The following is a 14,674-nucleotide window of genomic DNA, read 5'->3' as shown; positions in this document are numbered from 1 at the left end:
AAGCAGACTGTGATTGTCTATTGTTGTGACTTAGATGATGATCAGATCACATTTTATGACCAATTTGTGCAGAAATCCATATCATTCCAAAGGGTTCACATACTTTTTCTTGCAACTGTATATAGATATACACCCTGTTCCAAATTATTATGCAAATTATATTTTTTTCTGGCATATGGTGGCAGTACATGTGGCCCCTTTCCTGTGGACAAGCATCTAACAAGATTAATTAAGTCAACAAACCCCTCCCCCTTGCCCTATTAAAGGGCTATCCGGCAAAACCTACCCCAGTTTCCTTTCTTGTCCCGAGAGGGAAGTGCACAGCATCTGGATGGTGAGACACACAGGCTGCTGGTCTGGGGGATCTGGTCCGAGAGATGCCCGGGCGGTTAGCTGAGAGACCATGCTCCTTCTGTTATAGTTACGGAGCAAGTGGATACAGTGCCTTTAATGCCGAGAGGTTCCGCCGAGTACTTCCTGGAGGCGGTCTTGAGGCACAGGTACAACTGATTGATGGCTGTGCATAGTGGTGAAACGCATGCCCGGGAGGTGATGCGTTCTACCAAAAGTTCCGGTTGCGCAAATGCGCATGCTGTGGCAAAACCGACCTCGCCACGTGTCCTTGGAGGGGGCTGCTTGCCCGCCTCTTGCCTTTGGACTATGGCCCTGGGAGATTGGGCCCTTTTACAAAATGTATTCGGCCCTAACAGAGTGCATGTCACTCATTCTGGCCCTTTAATTTCGTGTTTGAATCTTTTTATTAATTTTTTATAAATAACATAAAAAGTACATTACAACACCGTGGGAGGTAGTACAGAAAAGAAAAAACCACCTCCCTCGGAAGACAATACAGGGAAAAGGGACTATCCAATGACATCAAATTGTATCTCGAATATAGCTCTAAAAATATGTACAGAATAACATAACATATCTTTTCAAGTTTAAGGGTCCCAAAACCCATATACATACAAACAATTTTATAGCTGGTCAGAAATACAACATTAAGTTATCATGATCAAATTCCCATTTCAAGTATAAATGACTAATTAGCCAACATTACCGTTGGCCGTGTATGATCGGAACCTGATCAGATTGTGGCCAGATATCCCAAGAAGGACTATTCCTAAATCAATTTTACTTCGAGACTATGGGTTTTCCCAAATAATTATTATAATATCATATCCGCCCTTTATTTCTGTCAGTAGGCTAAAAGTAGAACGACAGAATACCAGCATTTATTCATAAGAAACAGGCCTTTTTAGCATCTCCAATTGGAGTCTTGAATGGGCTTTAATTATACTATTGACATATCAGGTCTTCTCTATTATAGGAAACCCATACCTAGATATATAGCTAATGTGGAAACATATATAGCTAATCAAAAACGCAACATTAAATAATCCTGTCCATATTTCCATATCAGAGATAGGAAAAGAAGTATATTTAGCATATTTTACTATTTTCCTTATAAGATCAGGGTATAGACAGAGTATGGCCAATAACCGCAGGAACAGCTATCGACTATTATATTATACATAGTGACTATAGATAATCCCATAACAATAACCAGGTTTCACATCAGCCCTTTAATCCTGTCAATAAGGTTAACATAAAACGTCAATTTATCCCCATTGGGGTAGTCGTTGTTAAGTAGGATCCCTTTTTCCATCTCCAATTGGTATATTAATTGGGCCTTAACTTGGTCAATATTAGGGATCAAAGTATTTTTCCATGATCTTGCGATAAGAATTTTAGTTGCTAGTAAACAATGTATAATTATAATTTCATAAAACTCCTTAATTTCAGTATCCAAAATATGGAGAAGAGCGATTTCAGGTTTGTGCTCCAATTTGGGGCCACCAATCCCATGAATTAAGTCAAATGTGGCATTCCACAAAGACTCAATTTTGGGACACTTCCACCAAATGTGGAGCATAGAACCATCAAGTTGGAAACAGCGCCAACAATTTGATGGATTAGATACCGAAATTTTCGCTAGCCTAGATGGGACCAAATACCATCTATACAACACTTTGGTAAAAGTCTCCAAAATATTTAAACAATGGATTACTTTTTTAGTCAACATAAAAGATTTACACCATATATTAAATGGGATGGCGATTATCAACTCATCCTCCCATTTAGTTAGAGCTTTTGGGATATCTGGGGAGCCCTTTAGTTTTATTAGTTCAACCGCAAGGGAAAACACATTTTTTACCCTTGGGCTAGAAACATTTTTCCTAAACAGTTTTCCAACTTGGCCATTTAGTACTAGTAGGTTTTCTTTAAGAAAACTCTTTATACGGAGATAGTTGAATATTTCTTTAGAAGGTAAATCTAGCAAAACTTTAAGAGCTTCAAAACTTTTTAGTTGTTGATCATTATAAAGATCTTTTATCTTATAGTTAAAATCCTTATACCATTTAGCTAGATTAATCTCCAACATATATTGTTCCAGAAAGCTTAAGGGTATATACTCATAGATTTTTTTATTAATTTTTAGTATTTTCTTTATAATATTCCATTCTTTTAGTATTTGAGAAAGGGTTAGAGGGTAATGATCATAGGTCTCAACTATTTGGTTGTTTTGGTTAGTATCTCTCCATATGAGAAAATCCAAATTATCTATACCCGTTCTAGTTACTTCAATCTTATACCAGGCTTGATTTTTTGAATCACTTATTTGAAGATTGCTGGCATGTATCAGCATATTCGCCTGATAGATTTGAGAAATTAGAGGGTATCCCAATCCCCCCTGTTGGGCTTTTTTGGATAGGGTGAATGTATTAATTCTTGGTCTCTTTCCTCTCCAGATATAGGATGTAAAACTACTTTGTAGCATAATAAGCCATTGTGTAGATATCGAGAGAGGAAGCATCCCAAAAAGATAGGCCCATTTTGGGATAATATAGGCTTTAATGGTGTTGATCCTTCCCCACCAGGAGATTTCATGAACTCTCCATTCCTTTAGTAGGGCATTAGTTTCTTTTAACAATTTCAGAAAATTAATTTCCATAGTCCTTTTTATATCTGCCGAAATAATAACCCCTAAGTATAAAAACTCTTTTTCTGTCCATTTAAAGTCAAAGTCTTTCTTCAATAGAATTAGATTATCTCTTTGAAGATTGATAGACAAAGCTATTGTTTTATTCATGTTCAAACTATAGTTTGAAACATAGCTATAGTTATTGAATTCTTGCATTAGATGTGGTAGGGAGGCCTGAGGCTCTGTGATAGAGATTAAGATGTCATCTGCGTATAAACATATTTTCCATTCGTCATTATCTATACCCATTCCTCTAATCCTATCATTTTGTCTAATGTTATTCGCCAGCGGTTCAATGGATAAAACATATAGTAGGGGGGAAAGAGGACACCCCTGCCTCGTCCCGTTATTAATGCTAAACCAATCCGAGCAGATATCATGGGTTACTATACGGGCTGAAGGGTTCGAGTAAATGGCCCCCACTGCATCCAGGAACCATCCCTCAAAACCAAAATGTAAGAGGGTTCTCCTCAGAAAACCCCACCCGACCCTGTCGAAGGCTTTTTCAGCATCCACAGACAGGGTCAGGAGGGGGATTCTCTCTACCTGTGCCCAATCCAACAGATTCAGAATCCTACGTGTATTATTAGAGGAGTGCCTACCCAACATAAAACCTATCTGATCCTGGTGGATAAGTGAAGGCAGAACTGTCTTTAATCGTTCCGCTAAAATTGCGGCATAAAGTTTAATATCAACATTAACCAAAGAAATAGGGCGATAATTACTAACTTCATAGGGAATTTTACCTTGTTTTAGAATAGGAGTAATATGGGCCCTTAATAGGTCTAAGGAAGCAGATCCCTTAGTCGCCATTTCATTAAAAGTGTTTGTCAGTAACGGAAGAAGTTGCTTTTTAAATACCTTATAAAACAAATTCGTGTAACCATCTGGACCGGGGGCTTTTCTGTTAACAAGTTTATCAATTGCTAATTCTACTTCATCCTGAGAAATAATTCCATTAAGTCTTGTCTTCTGTTCGCCCGTTATTTTAGATAAGTTAGATTTTTCTAGGTATTTCTGAATTCTATCTATGTCGGGAGACTTATTCAAATTGTATAAATTCTCATAAAAGGACCTGAATTCACTGGCAATTTCGTCTGGTTTGTAAATAAAGTTTTTGCCATCTCCTAATTTAGAGATCTTTTGGTCTGACCTTTTTTTCTTTAATTTATTTGTTAACATTAAGTCTACACGATTATTCTTATAGTAATATTTGATATTAAGTTTTTTTAAGTTATCCTCTATCCTATTTTTAATCAGCACATTTATCTTTTCTTGGCAGATTTTGATAGCTATCGCTCTCGTCTCCGAAAAAGATTGCTTATTGGCTTTAGCAAGATTATAAAATTCTATATACGAATCGGACAACATCCTATCCGCATTCTTTTTTTGATAACTTGCTAGTTTTATCCAATGTCCCCTGATAACCACTTTACAGGAACACCATAGACATTCCATAGATAAATCCTCCGAGCTATTCTCCTTAATAAAATAATCGATAAGCGTCTCTATATGTTTTACATTGGAAGTATCCTTTATTAAATAATCTGCCAATCTCCAAATCATAGGGGGTCTTTTAGTTCCCTTTAAGTCAGCAATTACCATGTCATGGTGAGACCAAGTGTTTTCGATAATCGAGATTGTAGATATTTTCTGAACTAGTTTTAAGTTACCTATAATCATGTCTATCCTGGCTGCTGAGTTATGAGGAATTGACCTATGGGTCACATTCTTTTCATTCGGATGGAATAATCTCCAGCAATCGAACAGATCCGCTTTCTTTATCACTCTGTTTAAAGATGCTGCCTGTCTTTTCAGGGATGTATCTATTTTTTGATTTTTAGCCAATTGTTTATCCATTAAGATATCAAAAATACAATTAAAGTCACCCGCCATCATAACTATGCCTTTTTTTACTTGCTCCACCATTTCTAAAATGTTAACCAAAGTTTTAATTGGATCTTTATTGGGTAGGTACACATTAACCAAGGTATACTCCATTCCATTCAGTTGACCTACCAAGATAATAAATCTCCCTTCTGGGTCTAGATAGTTAAAACAGCAATCAAAGATTACTTCGCTGGAAAAAATTATTGAGACACCACATTTTTTTTTATCTGGAACGGAGGCAGAGTAAATCAAAGGATACTTTTTATATGACCAAAAATTCTTAGTATTCGCCATCCAGTGGGTTTCCTGAATAAACCCCACTTGTATATGTTGTTTGAGAAGGGTATTATATAGATAACCTCTCTTAACAGGGCTGTTGAGACCTTGTGCATTAATTGTTAAGACTCTAACCATGTCACCACCTGAGTTTCTTCCTCAGGCTCCCTGACCATAAATGCAATATATCCAACCAGCTACACCAAATACATACATGACAAAACAACAAAAAAACATTCATATTTACATAAGAATCTGGGGTACAAAAAAGTACTCCAGTTACTGGGAATCGCATAGAGTCCCACAGGTAGGGGTGTAACGATTCGGAGATGCTCGTTTATATAAGAGAAAGAGAGAGAGAGAGGAGAAAAAAAAAAAAAAAAGAACATTATAACACTCCCCTTTCAATAATAATATATCTACTGGATTTCCCAATATCCAAACATCCAATTTTACCAATTAAATAATTAGTTTTCATATCAACCTGGATGTTAATGTAAGATGATTTATCCTATAGTCCTAGGCCCTGTATAACATCTTGGGTCAGACCTCATTTTATATATAAAGTAATATGTGGGAATAGAATTGAAATAGTCACAAGGGCATAACAATAGATGAAAAACCCAAGTATACGTAATTTTTTTTTTTTTAGAGAACATTATATCACTCCCAAACCCTCAGAATTTTCCTTGTTGTTTTTTCCCATTATCCAATCAAACGTTTATGTAAAGACTAACACTTGTATCCTCTGTGTATATTTTCCTCATTATTTTTCCCATTATCCATTGAAGAGTTTATGTGTAGACTAGGTATACATAAGTTTTTTAGAGAAAATTATCTCACTCCCAAACCCTCAGTATTTTCCTTATTATTTTTCCCATTATCCAATCAAACGTTTATGTAAAGACTAACACTTGTATCCTCTGTGTATATTTTCCTTATTATTTTTCCCATTATCCAATGGAAAATTTATGTGTAGACTAACAGTGTATCCTCTATGTGAATGTAAAATTAATTATTTCATCCTTATTAGGCTTATATCATGTGTACGCCAATAAAAAATGTATGTGTAGACTAGCAAGCGTATCCTGTGTGTATAATTTGCTTAATGTTTTTCCCATTATCCAATGAAGAATTTGTGTGTAGACTAACAATGTATCCTCTGTGTAAGTGTAAGATTAATTATTTTATCCTTGTTAGACACATATCAGAAGTGCACTTAATCTCTATGGCCTAATTTCAGTAAAAAGTATCCATATAACCTCTATGTGAGTGCAAGGTTAATTATGCCTTGCTTACTAAAAATACTAAATGTGCACGTGGTTAATATATCCAAATTACTACTTAATAAAATTTGGATGGACTGAAAAAAAAAAAACCACAAGAAAAACAAATGAGGATAAACTATTAACACTCATAATAATATGTGTTATCTGAGTTATCTCAGAATATGTGTTATCTGTGTTATCTCAGATTAGTGACATATCCCCACAATATTGTTATAACAAAGTAAGTGTATATGATTATCTATCAGCAATTCGGTTTAATTGAAGTAATACAACTTAATCAATCGAATTAAGCGTGATAAGGAGATAGATATTAACTCAAAATCAATGACATAACCCCTCAATACCCCTCAATACTTAATGTGATAGAGAGTTGACTACATATCATTAGCTGTCATCCAAGCATGGGCAGTCTCTGCTGTCTTAAAAGACTTCCATGTATCTTTATAGGAAATTAGTAGGGCTGATTGTGAGTTCCATTTGAACTTTAGGTTGTATTTCTTCAATCTTGGAAAAATTGTAGAAAAGAGGTTTCTTCTTTGCCTGGTTGTGTAGGAGACATCCGTAAGAACTTTAATGTCTTTAAATTTTTCATCATTCGTCGTAATCTGTCTTGCTGCTTGTAGAATCTGTATCTTAAGTTCGGACGTAGTAAACACCGCGATTACATCTCGTGGAAAAACTTGATTCGATTTCTTATAGGAAAGACGGTGAAAACGTAGCATCTTGTGATCCTGCTGTGTAATAGGGATCCCCAATGAGTTAATATAACTTATTAAAAAGTCCCCTAAGTGAACATTTGATATTTCCTCAGATATATTCCTAAATCTCAGGTTCATTCTTCTTGATCTGTCTTCAAGATCACAAACTTTGTTTTCCAAATCCTTCAGTTTCAGTGTCATCTTCGTTTGACTCTCTTTTGTCTCTTGGAGTTGAAATTCTAAGGCCTCTTCCTTTTCTTCTATTTTCTTGATGCAATCGTTTATCATAGCTAGATCCGTTTTTAGATCTGAGAATTTAACATTCAGCTCCATTTTGATATCCGTAGAGATGTCTTCCAGACATTTCTTTATGAAACTCTGCGTAAGTTCCCCTATATCTGGGATTTTGATGGGGGAGGATGTACCCCTTATTTGTAACGGTTCCAGAGAAGATTGTTCCAAACTTTCCTGGTTGTCTTGTTTCTGGCCTTTTTTGTCTGCCCTTGTTAGGGTTTTCTCTGTTGACTTCTTAGTAGACATGTCACAGTAAGGGATAAATGTTGATTTCACTAATATTTGAATCTTCAATTGTAGCTGTAGCTGTAAATGTGTGGATACAAAGTTAAGGAGAGAATAGGAGAAGATTTTAAATAGGTCTCTTCTTTGGCTGCATATATTTCAGGACAGTCAGGGTTTTAACCTTTAATCTTTTCACTATTCCTAGATTGTCAGTGGGGCTGTCAGTGGGGCTACTTAGATTGCTGGGCAAACACGTATAGCATATAACATGTGTTCCAGTTGATATTGCCCCCTCTGTAAAAAGGGGAAAAAAGATAAAAATAAATAAATAAATGCATAGGACATTCCCAGGTAAATAGATGCGTAAAAGTTCCCAGGTATTCTTCCTCTTTCCTTCTTTTCCTTCGTTAATTACAAAGCTGCGTGCTATACTGGGAAGGGAAAAATGACAACCCTTTATCCCTTTGATTTCCCGACTCCTTTCTTTATATTTTTTAATTTTAATTTTTTCCCCCTTATCTTCGGTAAAGTAGGGTTACACCAGGCGATTTATGCTCCTTGATAGTCTTCAAGAGCTTTCTCAGACATTCTCAGGGGCCTTTCAAAAGCATTTTTTTTTTTAAATATAAATCCCTTACTGATCCCTTATCCCTGAAGACAAAATATTCAGATGTCACACTGGATCGGACTGGGTCAAATTGACTCACCCCCACTTACCCCTCGTGAAGGGGTATATTTCCAATTCACTCCGATAGATATCTGGTAGACATCCGGTAAACTCACTTTTTCTGCGCTTCTACGCTTGTCGGCATATAGTCGGGTCCTCGTAGTTTATTAGTGCCGTTAATGCGGTCTTATAAGTGCCCTCTGCATGTCTGGATTGCCCGGATTGCCTGGGATGTGTCCGTCGCGATGGATCTAGACAGATCCAAAAAAAAAAATCTCTCCTCGCTGTCCTCAGGCTCTCTCAGCGTCTCGTGGTAATGGCGGCATAGTCTCCGAACGAACCCCCTCCCCTCCTGGCGTGAGCGTCCTTACGTCCTCACGTCATCACGACCTTCATTCTGGCCCTTTAAACACAGTGGGGCCATTCGGTACTTGCCCTGTGTCAGCAGTGATACCCCCAGATAGCTATGCCATGGAGCCTATTCATATAATGAAAGACTGTGGGAAAGACTTTGGCTCCATGGCAATTAAACTGTATTTGTGTGGTCTGCGTGCCATTCACCTAATAATGTGCACGCAGACCTGAGCTATCTGGGGATATGTTACATGTCTGTGTTTAATGTATAAAAAGTAACTTTATATATTTTAAAACATAATCCTGTATTTAGGTCCCCACATGTGTAATAGAGTTTTGTCTTTGACCTGGGAGATAATTGGATTACTTCTCCAATTATCTCCAGGGCAGAAGGGAGGAAACCAGGATGCATTGTGGGGATGTTTTTACTTTTACTGTGTGAGTCAGATTAAAATACTACCAGCCAGGGGGAACAAAAGATACTTTTACTAACTTTTAAACCCCTGGTCTGATTCATTTTTTAATATGTTGTTCCCCTGAACGGATTGATTGTGGATATGTATTTTTATGTGAATGTGATGTATGGTTTTAAAGTTACAGAGTATGTGTGGAAACTGTATTTTTACTGTATGTAGTAATTATGTTAATTGCTTATCTGAGGGGAGGGGATGTGTGGGTTGTACTGTTGCTTGATTGGTTGTTTTATGCCCTGTATGTGCACAACTGTAATAAAAAGCAGGCTGGGTGTTCCAGACCTGAGATTCTGCTTGACCCTCAAACCGATGTGTCGTCTCGTTTTTGGGGGAATTGGATTGTATGCTAACTGCCAGGAGTGTAAGCGGATTGTATGCTTTTCCTGTTCGGCTGATTCCAGGGTTCGTGTGTTTCCAGTTCGGGAGATTGGTGCTTGCAGTAGCTGCTGGTCAATGGGAAAGGGGGATATCGCCTAAACTGGGTTTTATCCTCTTGTAAGTTAAACTGTCCGTTACACATGCGCATGCCGAAATTTTGTTTAAAAAAAAAAAAGCCGCAAAATTTGATGTTCAGCGTAGATGAAGCTGTGCAGTACCCACTGACAGCATGGATGCTTGCCAGAGGTGGTACGCCGTGTCACCAGCCCCCCACACGGCTCAGAGGTATTTTGAGGTAAGATTAACGAGTTGATGTGAGGACTTAGCTTCAGTAGATGTAGTCAATATATGCGCTATGTATGTGTTTCTATGAGAGTTCAGTTTCGGTAGATTTACCTTCTATATATGAGGACAATAGTTATGAGGACAAAGCCTCAGTATAATGCTCTATGTAATAGTTACTATGAGGACATATCCTCGGTATATGTATCCTCTAAATGCTCTAGGTATGAGGTACTGGGAAGACAGGGCCTCAGTATATGTCTTCACTAGATGTTCTATGGATGAGTTACTAGGAGGTTACTGCCTCAGTTTATGTATCCTCATTAGGCTCTATGTAGACGCCACCTCGGTATATGTATCCACAAGGAGCTGCGTAACCTTGGTCTATAGCATATGTTGTCCAGGTATGCTTACTGTTTGAACAGATTCAGTATATGTGCTGATATCTCGGGGCATTATGGACGGTTAAGAGACACCCACAGGGTATGTGATTTCAGGGTGAACCTATCAGACACCTTTACTAGCAGTAGCTGCCGCATCCAGAGCTATTGTTTTTTTCCTTTTTTTGCTCAACGCACTGCAGAACATAATTCCTGGAGACAGGATAAACCTCTGCTCCAATCGTTCCAGAATTTGCAGTTGTCAAAGGAAATCCTTTTTTCTATTTATGACTGTGGATGTTTGGTAGTTTTATAGTTGAGATCATAGACGACTGATACCGCATCCAAATCGGTCCTTTGTGAGCTTCCCTTGGCTAAACAGAAGCTGTCCTTAAAACCCTAGTCAGCCCCCCCCCAAAAAAAAATAAATAAATATTAACACCTCTCACCCTAAAAATAATGAGGGGGTGACCTTTAACGAAGTACCTGTAAAAAAACAAAAAACTAAAACTTACCATTCGATGTTTTCTTTCTCCTGAAATCTTATTTATTCAGCCCCAAAACAGGCCAAATAAAAATCCATAATAACCGACGCAATACAACCCTTCCCCCCCCTGCCCCGGCTTCTAAACAAACAAACACACACACACACACACACACACACTGACTGATACGCATACACTAGCTAACAGAAACACACACTCACTAATAGACACACACTAACAGACACACACACACTCAAACTACTATAATACCCCAAATGGAAGCATAGACTCATTAAATTCGTCTCTCAAAATTCTACTGTGAATACTGAAAAGGACAGGTCTCCTATATGGCACTGTAGCTTCACGAAATCGTGCCAAAGACAAACAATGGGGGTGTCATTTTACTCAGCAGATGTAACTGAACACAAAATAAAACTTTGAACAGGAATAGCACACACCAGCTTTACAAAATACACATGAGAAGTTCTTTGTTATAAGTTTGTGTGCAAAAACCAAAAAAAAAACATTTTACTCCAATATTTAGCAGAGGTTGGCGGTGAAATGGCTACGTAGAAAGTGTCAAAACAACCTTAGGTAAATAGCCTGTGATGTCTTCTTTATATAAATATATACTTTTGTGTGGCAATTTTGTAAAATGTGACAATGTCAGTCCGGCCGGTTACAGGAAACAGAAACTCTGCGCGGAACAGGAGTTTCTGTTTCCTGTAACCGGCCGGACTGACAAGAAGTGCACACTGAGCGTGCACCTTCCTATCACTCCGGCCGGGCACCGCGGACCGGAGAGGAGCTCAGCCACGCTACAGGGGAAGGGAGGGAGTAAGAAGAGGGGAGGGGAAGGGAGTAAGAAGAGGGGAGGGGAAGGGAGTAAGAAGAGGGGAAGGGAGTAAGAAGAGGGAAGGGGGAGTAGGAAGAAGGGAGGGGGGGAATAAGAAGAGAGGAGGGTGGAGTAAGAAGAGGGGAAGGGAGTAAGAAGAGGGAAGGGGGGAGTAGGAAGAAGGGAGGGGGGAATAAGAAGAGGGGAGGGCGGAGTAAGAAGAGGGGAGGGCGCAGTAAGAAGGGGGGGGTAAGAAGAGGGGAGGGGGAATAAGAAGAGGGGGAAGTGAGAGGGGAGTAAGAAGAGGGGAGGGGAATAAGAAGAGGGGGGAAATGAGAGGGGAGTAAGAAGAGGGGAGGGGGGAGTAAGAAGAGGGGCGAGTAAGAGGGGAGAGGGGAGTAAGAAGAGAAGAAGGGGGAGTAAGGGGAGGAGGGAGTAGGAAGAAGGGAGGGGGGAGTGAGAGGTGAGTAAGAAGAGGGGAGGGGGGAGTAAAGGGAGGGGGAGTAAGAAGGATGGGGGAGTAAGAGGGGAGTAGGAAGAAGGGATGGGGAGTAAGAATGATGGGGGAGTAAGAAGAGGGGAGGGGGGAGTAAGAGGGAAGGGGGTAGTGAGGGGAAGGGGGGAGTAAGGGGGTAATGAGGGAAGGGGGTAGTAAGAAGGGGAGGGGGAGTAAGAAGAGGGGGGTAGTAAGGGGAGGGGAGTAAGGGGAGGGGAGTAAGAAGAGGGGGGGTAGTAAGGGGAGGAGGGGAGTAAGAAGAGGGGGTAGTAAGAGGAGGGGGGAGTAAGAAGGAGGGGAGATAAGAAGAGGTGGGAGTAAGAAGAAGAGGTGGGAGTAAGAAGAAGAGGTGGGAGTAAGAAGAAGAAGAGGTGGGAGTAAGAAGAAGAGGAGGTGGGAGTAAGAAGAAGAGGAGGTGGGAGTAAGAAGAAGAGGAGGTGGGAGTAAGAAGAAGAGGAGGTGGGAGTAAGAAGAAGAGGAGGTGGGAGTAAGAAGAAGAGGAGGTGGGAGTAAGAAGAAGAGGAGGTGGGAGTAAGAAGAAGAGGAGGTGGGAGTAAGAAGAAGAGGAGGTGGGAGTAAGAAGAAGAAGAAGAGGTGGGAGTAAGAAGAAGAAGAAGAGGTGGGAGGAAGAAGAAGAAGAAGAGGTGGGAGGAAGAAGAAGAAGAAGAGGTGGGAGGAAGAAGAAGAAGAAGAGGTGGGAGGAAGAAGAAGAAGAAGAGGTGGGAGGAAGAAGAAGAAGAAGAGGTGGGAGTAAGAAGAAACCTTTCACACTCATGCAAACACACACACTGCTTTTCTTACATACACACAGAAACACAGTGCATCTCTTACACTCAATGCACACACATACAGACACACACCTTGCATCCCTTATGCATACAAACACAGATTCACACAATGCATCCCTTACATACAACCAGAAACACATAATACATCCCTTATACACAAATACACACTGCTTCCACTACACACAAATACACTGCATCACCTGCACAAACTGGTATTGATACCGGAGAAACTGACGGAAGCCAAGCACAGAGAGATGGACACAGGTTTCTTCAGGAAGGAAGAGATCTTTATTCGATTCACCAACCGGGACTCAGAGGGACTAATGTCACCAAAAACAGCTAAAATCTGAGCCCTGATCGTACAGTGTAGGCACCTTATATAGACAATTAGCTCCACCAATAATCATTCCACCCACACGTACTCTTACCCAATCAACAGAATAAAGACTAAATTCCTGTTTGACCAGATGGCTTGCCCAACACAATGGAGGAGGGGAATACTCGTATATCCTGTATTCCTGCACATGCTCCGTACACTACTGATTGTATCGTTGCCACGTGCAACCAACCGACCGATACATCAGCATAGGCACGTGCACATACCACGTGGCAATCTCGGCCTACTAAATTAATTTTTAACGAGATTCCACCACATTCCCCCCTTTGATGCTTCTGATATTTCATAATTCCAGATGCATCACTTAATCGGGGCTTGCTTACACCTCAAGTTGCCATAAACCAGCCTCGTACCTGCAAACAGCCATTATCTGTGCAGCGGCCTTTCTCTCTGCTATATTCTTTATAATGCTCTGCACAGACCTAACTACCAAAGGAATCAAACACGGCAGGAGGAGGCACAGCATCAAGATTAGCATGACTCCACCTACCAGTGCCTTGAGTCCTCCAAGCTGCTCGTACCAATTACCAAACCAACTACTCGGATTATACCCTTTCCATACTTGAGTAGGCACATGTGCTAGTTTAACCATATGGCTAGTAAGCTCAGCTATTGCTTGCCCTTCAACATCTATTTGAAGACAACAATTCCTTAGATTAAACTTCCCACATACACCTCCCTCTACTGCCAATAGGTAATCCAAGGCTAATCTATTCTGGTAGACGGCTGTCCTCATCCTAGTGTTATGCTTTGCTAGGAGATTAAGCGCCTGTGATGTTTCATTGGAAATTATCTCAACCACTGCCTGTAATCTTATGATACGGTTGAGCATGTATATTGGGGTTCTGTATCCATAAGTACCAGCCCCTGCCCACGTAGCTGGCCCATAATAATCTATAATACGCTGGGGAGGCCACTCATTATCTTCCCAGGTACCTATCTCTAGGGGTCCCCTTTTCTTTCTATGATTTACATCATACACTTTAACTCCCAAAGTCTCTCCTGTTTCAATTGGCAACAAGAAGAAGGATGGTTTGAGCATACCTAATACACATGCCCCTTCCCAGTCCTGTGGTAACTCCGAATAGGCTTTCTTACCACAGATCCAGTTCAAATTTGCTGGGGCTTTCCAACTAGATGTAGCAGATAGGTCAAACCACACATCCTTTAAATTGGTATAAATTGCAAACGGATTAGGTGGTTCTGAGACATTTGAAGCTGACCACCAAGTTGTATCTTTTGTACTATCATTATAAGCTTTTTTCCCTAAACAAGTCAATTCTCCTACAGATGTATTAAACATTATTCCTTTCCTTGCTATGCAAACATAACCTATAATGGAGGTCTTTAATCGCCACTCAGATTTATCTCTAACACTCACTTGATAATCAGTTTGAGAAGATATTAACTGTTCAACTGTC

This window comes from Pelobates fuscus, chromosome 13 (assembly GCF_036172605.1).
Source record: "Pelobates fuscus isolate aPelFus1 chromosome 13, aPelFus1.pri, whole genome shotgun sequence".
NCBI lineage: Eukaryota > Metazoa > Chordata > Amphibia > Anura > Pelobatidae > Pelobates > Pelobates fuscus.
This window is presented reverse-complemented; position numbering follows the sequence as displayed.